Here is a 12,500-nt window from a genome sequence, read left to right on the forward strand (position 1 = left end):
GCACAAGTGTTTATCACACTTTGATACATATATAGAAAAAGCCGTAATATATATATATATATATATGTATCTGCCAAAGAGTCACCACCGGCCAGGCAACTCTGTCCGTTTTCCAGAACGTACCCGAGGAATTAGCCATAAATGAAGTAAAGTGTCTGCCCCCTCCGACACTGAGGTGCTCTTCAAGAGGTTATATATTTGGAAAAAGTCCCCTTTTGTGAAGTAGCACTTTCCTGGGTACTTTCAAACTGACACCGCTAGCCAAAAAATGTTCTGAAAAACGAGTTCCCGAAAATCCCCGGGCACCCCGCCAACCCCCCCTGCCAGAAAATGCAGGTGTCCACCTCGGCGGGGTGCGGCCCGGTAGTCCTACCGAGAATGAGGCCTGGGGGGCCCGCAAAACGGGTCAATCGCAACTCCATGCGGGCTACCGGCGGCAACTCATTAACCAGCCTCCGGACACTTGTGCCAGAAAATGCAGGTGCCCACCTCGGCGGGACGGATCCACCAACCTCTGCGGGAAACCATGCACCGAGCCTGGCGACCGCCGACCGGATCTGACTTCATAGACTTCCGTCTGTGCTCACATTTTTGCTCTGCGGGCACAGGGAGCCTCCAAGTCGGCAGCACAACCGCACCCTCGGGTGCTGGCTTTTCACTGGTTCACCATTTACTGCCGGCTCACACCTGGGCCACCCTCCCGTGGCCAGAGCCTGAGCCTAGTGCGGCTTAATCTCCCACCGTGCCCCGTTTGATGGACCCTCTCTGCGGCCAGAGGCTAAGTCAAGTTCGGCTAACTCTGCCACCGTGCCCGTCGTCTGGACCATCTCTCTTGCCAGAGACTAAGTCCAGTTTGGTTAATGATTTACCAGAGCTCCGTTCAGCGCGGCCGATGGTCTCAACCATTCCTGCCGCCGGCGGAGCTCCACCCGGGGCTGCAACCGGGTGAGGTCCGGGGCCCTCGGTCGTGCCCGTCGGCTGGACCATCTCTCTTGCCAGAGACTAAGTCCAGTTTGGTTAATGATTTACCAGAGCTCCGTTCAGCGCGGCCGATGGTCTCAACCATTCCGGCCGCCGGCGGAGCTCCACCCGGGGCTGCAACCGGGTGAGGTCCGGGGCCCTCGGTCGTGCCCGTCGGCTGGACCATCTCTCTTGCCAGAGACTAAGTCCAGTTTGGTTAATGATTTACCAGAGCTCCGTTCAGCGCGGCCGATGGTCTCAACCATTCCGGCCGCCGGCGGAGCTCCACCCGGGGCTGCAACCGGGTGAGGTCCGGGGCCCTCGGTCGTGCCCGTCGGCTGGACCATCTCTCTTGCCAGAGACTAAGTCCAGTTTGGTTAATGATTTACCAGAGCTCCGTTCAGCGCGGCCGATGGTCTCAACCATTCCGGCCGCCGGCGGAGCTCCACCCGGGGCTGCAACCGGGTGAGGTCCGGGGCCCTCGGTCGTGCCCGTCGGCTGGACCATCTCTCTTGCCAGAGACTAAGTCCAGTTTGGTTAATGATTTACCAGACCTCCGTTCAGCGCGGCCGATGGTCTCAACCATTCCGGCCGCCGGCGGAGCTCCACCCGGGGCTGCAACCGGGTGAGGTCCGGGCCCTCGGTCGTGCCCGTCGGCTGGACCATCTCTCTTGCCAGAGACTAAGTCCAGTTTGGTTAATGATTTACCAGACCTCCGTTCAGCGCGGCCGATGGTCTCAACCATTCCGGCCGCCGGCGGAGCCCCACCCGGGGCTGCAGCCGGGTGAGGTCCGGGCCCTCGGTCGTGCCCGTCGGCTGGACCATCTCTCTTGCCAGAGACTAAGTCCAGTTTGGTTAATGATTTACCAGACCTCCGTTCAGCGCGGCCGATGGTCTCAACCATTCCAGCCGCCGGCGGAGCCCCACCCGGGGCTGCAGCCGGGTGAGGTCCGGGCCCTCGGTCGTGCCCGTCGGCTGGACCATCTCTCTTGCCAGAGACTAAGTCCAGTTTGGTTAATGATTTACCAGACCTCCGTTCAGCGCGGCCGATGGTCTCAACCATTCCGGCCGCCGGCGGAGCCCCACCCGGGGCTGCAACCGGGTGAGGTCCGGGCCCTCGCTCGAGGGGAAGGCACCCCCGGCCGCGGCCGGTGCCCAGGCCGCCGCTTTTCCGACGGCCGAAAAAGTCGGAAAAACGGCCGAAAATCCGGGGAAATACTAGCCCAATCTGGCCGAACGGCCGTCGGGGCGGCGGGCCCGGTGCGGTCCCGGCAGACCTGGGGGCTCGAGCGGGGCCCTGCTTCGATTTTCCTCCTTCAATGCAGCAAACTCAAAACTGGTTAATGAGTTGCCACATGTCATTGCCATCGCCTTCCTGCTATTCTGCAGGTACCCCGCCAACCCCCCGTGCCAGAAAATGCAAGTGGCCACCTCGGCGGGGTGTGCCCCGGTAGTCCTACCGGGGAAGGGGCCCGGAGGCCCCGCAAAACGGTTCAATCTCAACTCCATCCCCACTTCCGGGGGTAACTGGTTAACCAGCCTCGGGACTCCCCTGCCAGAAAATGCGAGTGGCCACCTCGGCGGGACGGATCCGCCGAGCTCTGCGGGAAACCGTGCACCCTGCCCCGCCACCACCGACCGGATCTGACTTCATAGAGCTCCGTGCGGCTCCCATTTTTGCTCTGCGGGGCCAGGGAGCCTCCGAATCGGAAGGACTACCGCCATCGCGGGTGCATCACTGCTGCCGGGTGGCCACGGCCTGCCAGCCCTCACCTGGACCCCCCCTCCTGCGCCAGGGGCCAAGTCCAGTTTGGTTAATGAGTTACCCGAGCTCCGTTCAGCGCGGCCGATGGTCTCAACCATTCCGGCCGCCGGCGGAGCTCCTCCGGGGCTGCAAACGTGTGAATTCCGGGCCCTCGCTCGAGGGGAAGGCACCCCCGGCCGCGGCCGGTGGCCAGGCCGCCGCTTTTCCGACGTCCGAAAAAGTCGGAAAAACGGCCAAAAATCCGGAGAAATACTAGCCCATTCTGGCCGAACGGCCGTCGGGGCGGCGGCCCGGTGCGGTCCCGGCAGACCTGGGGGCTCGAGCGGGGCCCTGTTTCGATTTTCCGCCTTCAATGCAGCAAAGTCAAAACTGGTTAATGAGTTGCCACATGTCATTGCCATCGCCTTCCTGCTATTCTGCAGGTACCCCGCCAACCCACCGTGCCAGAAAATGCAAGTGTCCACCTCGGCGGGAACACCTCCGGTAGTCATGCCGCCGAAGAGGTCCCGACGGCGGCATGAGGGGGTCAAATCCATCCCGATGGGGACCGACGGTTCTTTTTAAAAACGCGTTTTTTCGCGATTTCAACGGCCGGGCCGCCTCGCCCCGGGTCGCCACGACCCCGAACCGCCACCCGCCGGTCGCCGAAGCCGATAGAGCGCCGCCTACCGGTCATCAAATAATTGGTTAATGAGTTCCCCCGAAGTTGGTTAATGTTTTCCCGGCTGTTGCTTAGTCTGATCCCCGCAGCTCCTGATACTAAGGGCAGCTGCTTAATGTACTGCCCCCTGTTGGACAATGGCTTCCCCGCCGTTGGTTGATGCTTTACCCGCCTCTGGTGGATGTTTTCCCGAAACTGGTTAATGAGTTCCCACGAAACTGGTTAATGAGTTCCCACGAAGTTGTTTTCCCCGCTGCTGGTTCATTTGCACCCCGCTGCTCCTGATACTAAGGGCAGCTGCTTAATGTGCTCCCCCCTGTTGGACGAAGGCTTCCCCGCCGTTGGTTGATGCTTTCCCCGCCTCTGGTTGATGTTTTCCCGAAACTGGTTAATGAGTTCCCCCGAAACTGGTTAATGAGTTCCCACGAAACTGGTTAATGAGTTCCCCCGCGGTTGGTTGATCTTTTCCCGGCTGTTGCTTAATCTGATCCCCGCTGCTCCTGATACTTAGGGCAGCTGCTTAATGTACTGCCCCCTGTTGGACAATGGCTTCCCCGCCGTTGGTTGATGCTTTACCCGCCTCTGGTGGATGTTTTCCCGAAACTGGTTAATGAGTTCCCACGAAACTGGTTAATGAGTTCCCACGAAGTTGTTTTCCCCGCTGCTGGTTCATTTGTACCCCGCTGCTCCTGAGACTAAGGGCAGCTGCTTAATGTGCTCCCCACTGTTGGACAAAGGCTTCCCGGCCGTTGGTCGATGCTTTCCCCGCCTTTGGTGGAGGATTTCCCGAAACTGGTTAATGAGTTCCCCAGAAACTGGTTAATGAGTTCCCACGAAACTGGTTAATGAGTTCCCCCGCGGTTGGCTGATCTTTTCCCGGCTGTTGCTTAATCTGATCCCCGCGGCTCCTGATACTAAGGGCAGCTGCTTAATGTGCTCCCCACTGTAGGACAATGGCTTCCCCGCCGTTGGTTGATGCTTTCCCCGCCTCTGGTTGATGTTTTCCCGAAACTGGTTAATGAGTTCCCACGAAACTGGTTAATGAGTTCCCACGAAGTTGCTTTCCCCGCTGCTGGTTCATTTGTACCCCGCTGCTCCTGATACTAAGGGCAGCTGCTTAATGTACTTCCCCCTGTTGGACAATGGCTTCCCCGCCGTTGGTTGATGCTTTCCCCGCCTTTGGTGGACGTTTTCCCGAAACTGGTTAATGAGTTCCCACGAAACTGGTTAATGAGTTCCCACGAAGTTGTTTTCCCCGCTGCTGGTTCATTTGTACCCCGCTGCTCCTGATACTAAGGGCAGCTGCTTAATGTGCTCCCCCCTGTTGGACAATGGCTTCCCCGCCGTTGGTGCATGTTTTCCCCGCCTTTGGTGGAAGTTTTCCCGAAACTGGTTAATGAGTTCCCACGAAACTGGTTAATGAGTTCCCACGAAGTTTTTTTCCCCGCTGCTGGTTCATTTGTACCCCGCTGCTCCTGATACTAAGGGCAGCTGCTTAATGTGCTCCCCCCTGTTGGACAATGGCTTCCCCGCCGTTGGTGCATGTTTTCCCCGCCTTTGGTGGAAGTTTTCCCGAAACTGGTTAATGAGTTCCCACGAAACTGGTTAATGAGTTCCCCCGCGGTTGGCTGATCTTTTCCCGGCTGTTGCTTACTCTGATCCCCGCTGCTCCTGATACTAAGGGCAGCTGCTTAATGTGCTCCCGTCTGTTGGACAATGGCTTCCCCGCCGTTGGTTGATGCTTTCCCCGCCTTTGGTGGACGTTTTCCCGAAACTGGTTAATGAGTTCCCACGAAACTGGTTAATGAGTTCCCACGAAACTGGTTAATGAGTTCCCACGAAGTTGTTTTCCCCGCTGCTGGTTCATTTGCACCCCGCTGCTCCTGATACTAAGGGCAGCTGCTTAATGTGCTCCCCCCTGTTGGACGAAGGCTTCCCCGCCGTTGGTTGATGCTTTCCCCGCCTCTGGTTGATGTTTTCCCGAAACTGGTTAATGAGTTCCCCCGAAACTGGTTAATGAGTTCCCACGAAGCTGTTTTCCCCGCTGCTGGTTCATTTGTACCCCGCTGCTCCTGATACTAAGGGCAGCTGCTTAATGTGCTCCCGCCTGTTGGACAATGGCTTCCCCGCCGCTGGTTGATGTTTTCCCCGCCTTTGGTGGAAGGTTTCCCGAAACTGGTTAATGAGTTCCCCCGAAACTGGTTAATGAGTTCCCACGAAACTGGTTAATGAGTTCCCCCGCGGTTGGCTGATCTTTTCCCGGCTGTTGCTTAATCTGATCCCCGCTGCTCCTGATACTTAGGGCAGCTGCTTAATGTACTGCCCCCTGTTGGACAATGGCTTCCCCGCCGTTGGTTGATGCTTTCCCCGCCTCTGGTGGATGTTTTCCCGAAACTGGTTAATGAGTTCCCACGAAACTGGTTAATGAGTTCCCACGAAGTTGTTTTCCCCGCTGCTGGTTCATTTGTACCCCGCTGCTCCTGAGACTAAGGGCAGCTGCTTAATGTGCTCCCCACTGTTGGACAAAGGCTTCCCGGCCGTTGGTCGATGCTTTCCCCGCCTTTGGTGGAGGATTTCCCGAAACTGGTTAATGAGTTCCCAGGAAACTGGTTAATGAGTTCCCCCGCGGTTGGCTGATCTTTTCCCGGCTGTTGCTTAATCTGATCCCCGCTGCTCCTGATACTAAGGGCAGCTGCTTAATGTGCTCCCCACTGTTGGACAATGGCTTCCCCGCCGTTGGCTGATGCTTTCCCCGCCTTTGGTGGACGTTTTCCCGAAACTGGTTAATGAGTTCCCACGAAACTGGTTAATGAGTTCCCACGAAACTGGTTAATGAGTTCCCCCGCGGTTGGCTGATCTTTTCCCGGCTGTTGCTTAATCTGTTCCCCGCTGCTCCTGAGACTAAGGGCAGCTGCTTAATGTGCTCCCCCCTGTTGGACAAAGGCTTCCCCGCCGTTGGTTGATGCTTTCCCCGCCTCTGGTGGAAGATTTCCCGAAACTGGTTAATGAGTTCCCCCGAAACTGGTTAATGAGTTCCCACGAAGCTGTTTTCCCCGCTGCTGGTTCATTTGTGCACCGCTGCTCCTGATACTAAGGGCAGCTGCTTAATGTGCTCCCCCCTGTTGGACAAAGGCTTCCCCGCCGTTGGTTGATGCTTTCCCCGCCTCTGGTTGATGTTTTCCCGAAACTGGTTAATGAGTTCCCACGAAACTGGTTAATGAGTTCCCCCGCGGTTTCCTGATCTTTTCCCGGCTGCTGCTAAATCTGATCCCCGCTGCTCCTGATACTAAGGGCAGCTGCTTAATGTGCTCCCCCCTGTTGGACAATGGCTTCCCCGCCGTTGGTGCATGTTTTCCCCGCCTTTGGTGGAAGGTTTCCCGAAACTGGTTAATGAGTTCCCACGAAACTGGTTAATGAGTTCCCACGGAGTTGTTGTCCCCGCTGCTGGTTCATTTGTACCCCGCTGCTCCTGATACTAAGGGCAGCTGCTTAATGTGCTCCCCCCTGTTGGACAATGGTTTCCCCGCCGTTGGTGCATGTTTTCCCCGCCTTTGGTGGAAGGTTTCCCGAAACTGGTTAATGAGTTCCCACGAAACTGGTTAATGAGTTCCCACGGAGTTGTTTTCCCCGCTGCTGGTTCATTTGTACCCCGCTGCTCCTGATACTAAGGGCAGCTGCTTAATGTACTCCCCCCTGTTGGACAATGGCTTCCCCGCCGTTGGTGCATGTTTTCCCCGCCTCTGGTTGATGTTTTCCCGAAACTGGTTAATGAGTTCCCACGAAACTGGTTAATGAGTTCCCCCGCGGTTGGCTGATCTTTTCCCGGCTGTTGCTTAATCTGATCCCCGCTGCTCCTGATACTAAGGGCAGCTGCTTAATGTACTCCCCCCTGTTGGACAATGGCTTCCCCGCCGTTGGTGCATGTTTTCCCCGCCTTTGGTGGAAGGTTTCCCGAAACTGGTTAATGAGTTCCCAGGAAACTGGTTAATGAGTTCCCACGGAGTTGTTTTCCCCGCTGCTTGTTCATTTGTACCCCGCTGCTCCTGATACTAAGGGCAGCTGCTTAATGTGCTCCCCACTGCTGGACAATGGCTTCCCCGCCGTTGGTTGATGCTTTCCCCGCCTTTGGTGGATGTTTTCCCGAAACTGGTTAATGAGTTCCCACGAAACTGGTTAATGAGTTCCCACGAAACTGGTTAATGAGTTCCCACGAAGCTGTTTTCCCCGCTGCTGGTTCATTTGTACCCCGCTGCTCCTGATACTAAGGGCAGCTGCTTAATGTGCTCCCCACTGTTGGACAATGGCTTCCCCGCCGTTGGTTCATGTTTTCCCCGCCTTTGGTGGAAGTATTCCCGAAACTGGTTAATGAGTTCCCACGAAACTGGTTAATGAGTTCCCCCGCGGTTGGCTGATCTTTTCCCGGCTGTTGCTTAATCTGATCCCCGCTGCTCCTGATACTAAGGGCAGCCACTTAATGTGCTCCCCACTTTTGGACAAGGGCTTCCCGGCCGTTGGTTCATGCTTTCCCCGCCTTTGGTGGAGGTTTTCCCGAAACTGGTTAATGAGTTCCCACGAAACTGGTTAATGAGTTCCCCCGCGGTTTCCTGATCTTTTCCCGGCTGTTGCTTAATCTGATCCCCGCTGCTCCTGACACTAAGGGCAGCTGCTTAATGTGCTCCCCACTGTTGGACAATGGCTTCCCCGCCGTTGGTTGATGTTTTCCCCGCCTTTGGTGGACGTTTTCCCGAAACTGGTTAATGAGTTCCCACGAAACTGGTTAATGAGTTCCCACGGAACTGGTTAATGAGTTCCCCCGCGGTTGGTTGATCTTTTCCCGGCTGTTGCTTAATCTGATCCCCGCTGCTCCTGATACTTAGGGCAGCTGCTTAATGTGCTCCCCCCTGTTGGACAATGGCTTCCCCGCCGTTGGTTGATGTTTTCCCCGCCTTTGGTGGACGTTTTCCCGAAACTGGTTAATGAGTTCCCCCGAAACTGGTTAATGAGTTCCCACGAAGTTGTTTTCCCCGCTGCTGGTTCATTTGTACCCCGCTGCTCCTGATACTAAGGGCAGCTGCTTAATGTGCTCCCCCCTGTTGGACAATGGCTTCCCCGCCGTTGGTGCATGTTTTCCCCGCCTTTGGTGGACGTTTTCCCGAAACTGGTTAATGAGTTCCCACGAAACTGGTTAATGAGTTCCCACGGAGTTGTTTTCCCCGCTGCTTGTTCATTTGTACCCCGCTGCTCCTGATACTAAGGGCAGCTGCTTAATGTGCTCCCCCCTGTTGGACAATGGCTTCCCCGCCGTTGGTGCATGTTTTCCCCGCCGTTGGTGGCAGTTTTCCCGAAACTGGTTAATGAGTTCCCACGAAACTGGTTAATGAGTTCCCCCGCGGTTGGCTGATCTTTTCCCGGCTGTTGCTTAATCTGATCCCCGCTGCTCCTGATACTAAGGGCAGCTGCTTAATGTGCTCCCCCCGGTTGGACAATGCCTTCCCCGCCGTTGGTTCATGCTTTCCCCGCCTTTGGTGGAAGTTTTCCCGAAACTGGTTAATGAGTTCCCCCGAAACTGGTTAATGAGTTCCCACGAAGCTGTTTTCCCCGCTGCTGGTTCATTTGTACCCCGCTGCTCCTGATACTAAGGGCAGCTGCTTAATGTGCTCCCCCCTGTTGGACAAAGGCTTCCCCGCCGTTGGTTGATGTTTTCCCCGCCTTTGGTGGACGTTTTCCCGAAACTGGTTAATGAGTTCCCCCGAAACTGGTTAATGAGTTCCCCCGCGGTTGGCTGATCTTTTCCCGGCTGTTGCTTAATCTGATCCCCGCTGCTCCTGATACTAAGGGCAGCTGCTTAATGTGCTCCCCCCGGTTGGACAATGCCTTCCCCGCCGTTGGTTCATGCTTTCCCCGCCTTTGGTGGAAGTTTTCCCGAAACTGGTTAATGAGTTCCCCCGAAACTGGTTAATGAGTTCCCACGAAGCTGTTTTCCCCGCTGCTGGTTCATTTGTACCCCGCTGCTCCTGATACTAAGGGCAGCTGCTTAATGTGCTCCCCCCTGTTGGACAAAGGCTTCCCCGCCGTTGGTTGATGCTTTCCCCGCCTCTGGTTGAATTTTTCCCGAAACTGGTTAATGAGTTCCCAGGAAACTGGTTAATGAGTTCCCACGAAACTGGTTAATGAGTTCCCCCGCGGTTGGTTGATCTTTTCCCGGCTGTTGCTTAATCTGATCCCCGCCGCTCCTGATACTAAGGGCAGCTGCTTAATGTGCTCCCCCCTGTTGGACAATGGCTTCCCCGCCGTTGGTGCATGTTTTCCCCGCCTTTGGTGGACGTTTTCCCGAAACTGGTTAATGAGTTCCCACGAAACTGGTTAATGAGTTCCCACGAAACTGGTTAATGAGTTCCCCCGCGGTTGGCTGTTCTTTTCCCGGCTGTTGCTTAATCTGATCCCCGCTGCTCCTGATACTAAGGGCAGCTGCCTAATGTGCTCCCCACTGTTGGACAATGGCTTCCCCGCCGTTGGTTGATGCTTTCCCCGCCTTTGGTGGACGTTTTCCCGAAACTGGTTAATGAGTTCCCACGAAACTGGTTAATGAGTTCCCACGAAGTTGTTTTCCCCGCTGCTGGTTCATTTGTACCCCGCTGCTCCTGATACTAAGGGCAGCTGCTTAATGTGCTCCCCCCTGTTGGACAATGGCTTCCCCGCCGTTGGTGCATGTTTTCCCCGCCTTTGGTGGAAGTTTTCCCGAAACTGGTTAATGAGTTCCCACGAAACTGGTTAATGAGTTCCCCCGCGGTTGGCTGATCTTTTCCCTCCTGTTGCTTAATCTGATCCCCGCTGCTCCTGATACTAAGGGCAGCTGCTTAATGTGCTCCCCACTGTTGGACAAAGGCTTCCCCGACGTTGGTTGGTGTTTTCCCCGCCTTTGGTGGACGTTTTCCCGAAACTGGTTAATGAGTTCCCACGAAACTGGTTAATGAGTTCCCACGAAACTGGTTAATGAGTTCCCCCGCGGTTGGCTGTTCTTTTCCCGGCTGTTGCTTAATCTGTTCCCCGCTGCTCCTGATACTAAGGGCAGCTGCTTAATGTGCTCCCCCCCGTTGGACAATGGCTTCCCCGCCGTTGGTTGATGTTTTCCCCGCCTTTGGTGGACGTTTTCCCGAAACTGGTTAATGAGTTCCCCCGAAACTGGTTAATGAGTTCCCACGAAGCTGTTTTCCCCGCTGCTGGTTCATTTGTACCCCGCTGCTCCTGATACTAAGGGCAGCTGCTTAATGTGCTCCCCCCTGTTGGACAAAGGCTTCCCCGCCGTTGGTGCATGTTTTCCCCGCCTTTGGTGGAAGTTTTCCCGAAACTGGTTAATGAGTTCCCAGGAAACTGGTTAATGAGTTCCCCCGCGGTTGGCTGATCTTTTCCCGGCTGTTGCTTAATCTGATCCCCGCTGCTCCTGATACTAAGGGCAGCTGCTTAATGTGCTCCCCCCGGTTGGACAATGGCTTCCCCGCCGTTGGTTCATGCTTTCCCCGCCTTTGGTGGAGGTTTTCCCGAAACTGGTTAATGAGTTCCCACGAAACTGGTTAATGAGTTCCCAGGAAACTGGTTAATGAGTTCCCCCGCGGTTGGCTGATCTTTTCCCGGCTGTTGCTTAATCTGATCCCCGCTGCTCCTGATACTAAGGGCAGCTGCTTAATGTGCTCCCCACTGTTGGACAATGGCTTCCCGGCCGTTGGTTGATGCTTTCCCCGCCTTTGGTGGAAGTTTTCCCGAAACTGGTTAATGAGTTCCCCCGAAACTGGTTAATGAGTTCCCACGAAACTGGTTAATGAGTTCCCACGAAGTTGTTTTCCCCGCTGCTGGTTCATTTGTACCCCGCTGCTCCTGATACTAAGGGCAGCTGCTTAATGTGCTCCCCCCGGTTGGACAATGGCTTCCCCGCCGTTGGTTCATGCTTTCCCCGCCTTTGGTGGAGGTTTTCCCGAAACTGGTTAATGAGTTCCCACGAAACTGGTTAATGAGTTCCCAGGAAACTGGTTAATGAGTTCCCCCGCGGTTGGTTGATCTTTTCCCAGGCTGTTGCTTAATCTGATCCCCGCTGCTCCTGAGACTAAGGGCAGCTGCTTAATGTGCTCCCCACTGTTGGACAGTGGCTTCCCCGCCGTTGGTTGATGCTTTCCCCGCCTTTGGTTGATGTTTTCCCGAAACTGGTTAATGAGTTCCCACGAAACTGGTTAATGAGTTCCCCCGCGGTTTCCTGATCTTTTCCCGGCTGTTGCTTAATCTGATCCCCGCTGCTCCTGATACTAAGGGCAGCTGCTTAATGTGCTCCCCCCTGTTGGACAATGGCTTCCCCGCCGTTGTTTGATGTTTTCCCCGCCTTAGGTGGACGGTTTCCCGAAACTGGTTAATGAGTTCCCACGAAACTGGTTAATGAGTTCCCCCGCGGTTGGCTGATCTTTTCCCGGCTGCTGCTTAATCTCTTCCCCGCTGCTCCTGAGACTAAGGGCAGCTGCTTGATGTGCTCCCCCCCCCCTGTTGGACAATGGCTTCCCCGCCGTTGGTTGATGCTTTCCCCGCCTTTGGTGGAAGTTTTCCCGAAACTGGTTAATGAGTTCCCACGAAACTGGTTAATGCGTTCCCACGACACTGGTTAATGAGTTCCCCCGCGGTTGGCTGATCTTTTCCCGGCTGCTGCTTAATCTCTTCCCCGCTACTCCTGAGACTAAGGGCAGCTGCTTAGTGTACTCCCCGTTGTTGGTTCCTGGCTTCCCCAGTGTTTTGCCTGCCGTTGGTTCATGTCTTCCCGATATTTCGTTCATGTTTTCCCCCGAAGTTGGTGAATGTTTTCCCGGCTGTTGGATAATCTGTTCCCCGCTGCTCCTGAGACTAAGGGCAACTGCTTAATGTACTCCCCGCTGGTGGTTAATGGCTTCCCCGGTGTTTGTTCAACCCCCCGCACCCGCGGTTAGGGTTAGGGTTCGGGTTAGGGTTAGGGTCAAGGCACAGGCAGAAACACGCCCTTACTACACACTCCATGCTCACAAGCACTCCACATTGACTCTCCACGCCCGCACAGGCGCCCCTCACGCCGGCCACACTTTCAAATTGCTCCGTTAGGGTTAG

The sequence above is a fragment of the Mustelus asterias genome, unplaced genomic scaffold, assembly GCF_964213995.1.
Source record: "Mustelus asterias unplaced genomic scaffold, sMusAst1.hap1.1 HAP1_SCAFFOLD_2670, whole genome shotgun sequence".
Classification (NCBI taxonomy): Eukaryota; Metazoa; Chordata; class Chondrichthyes; order Carcharhiniformes; family Triakidae; genus Mustelus; species Mustelus asterias.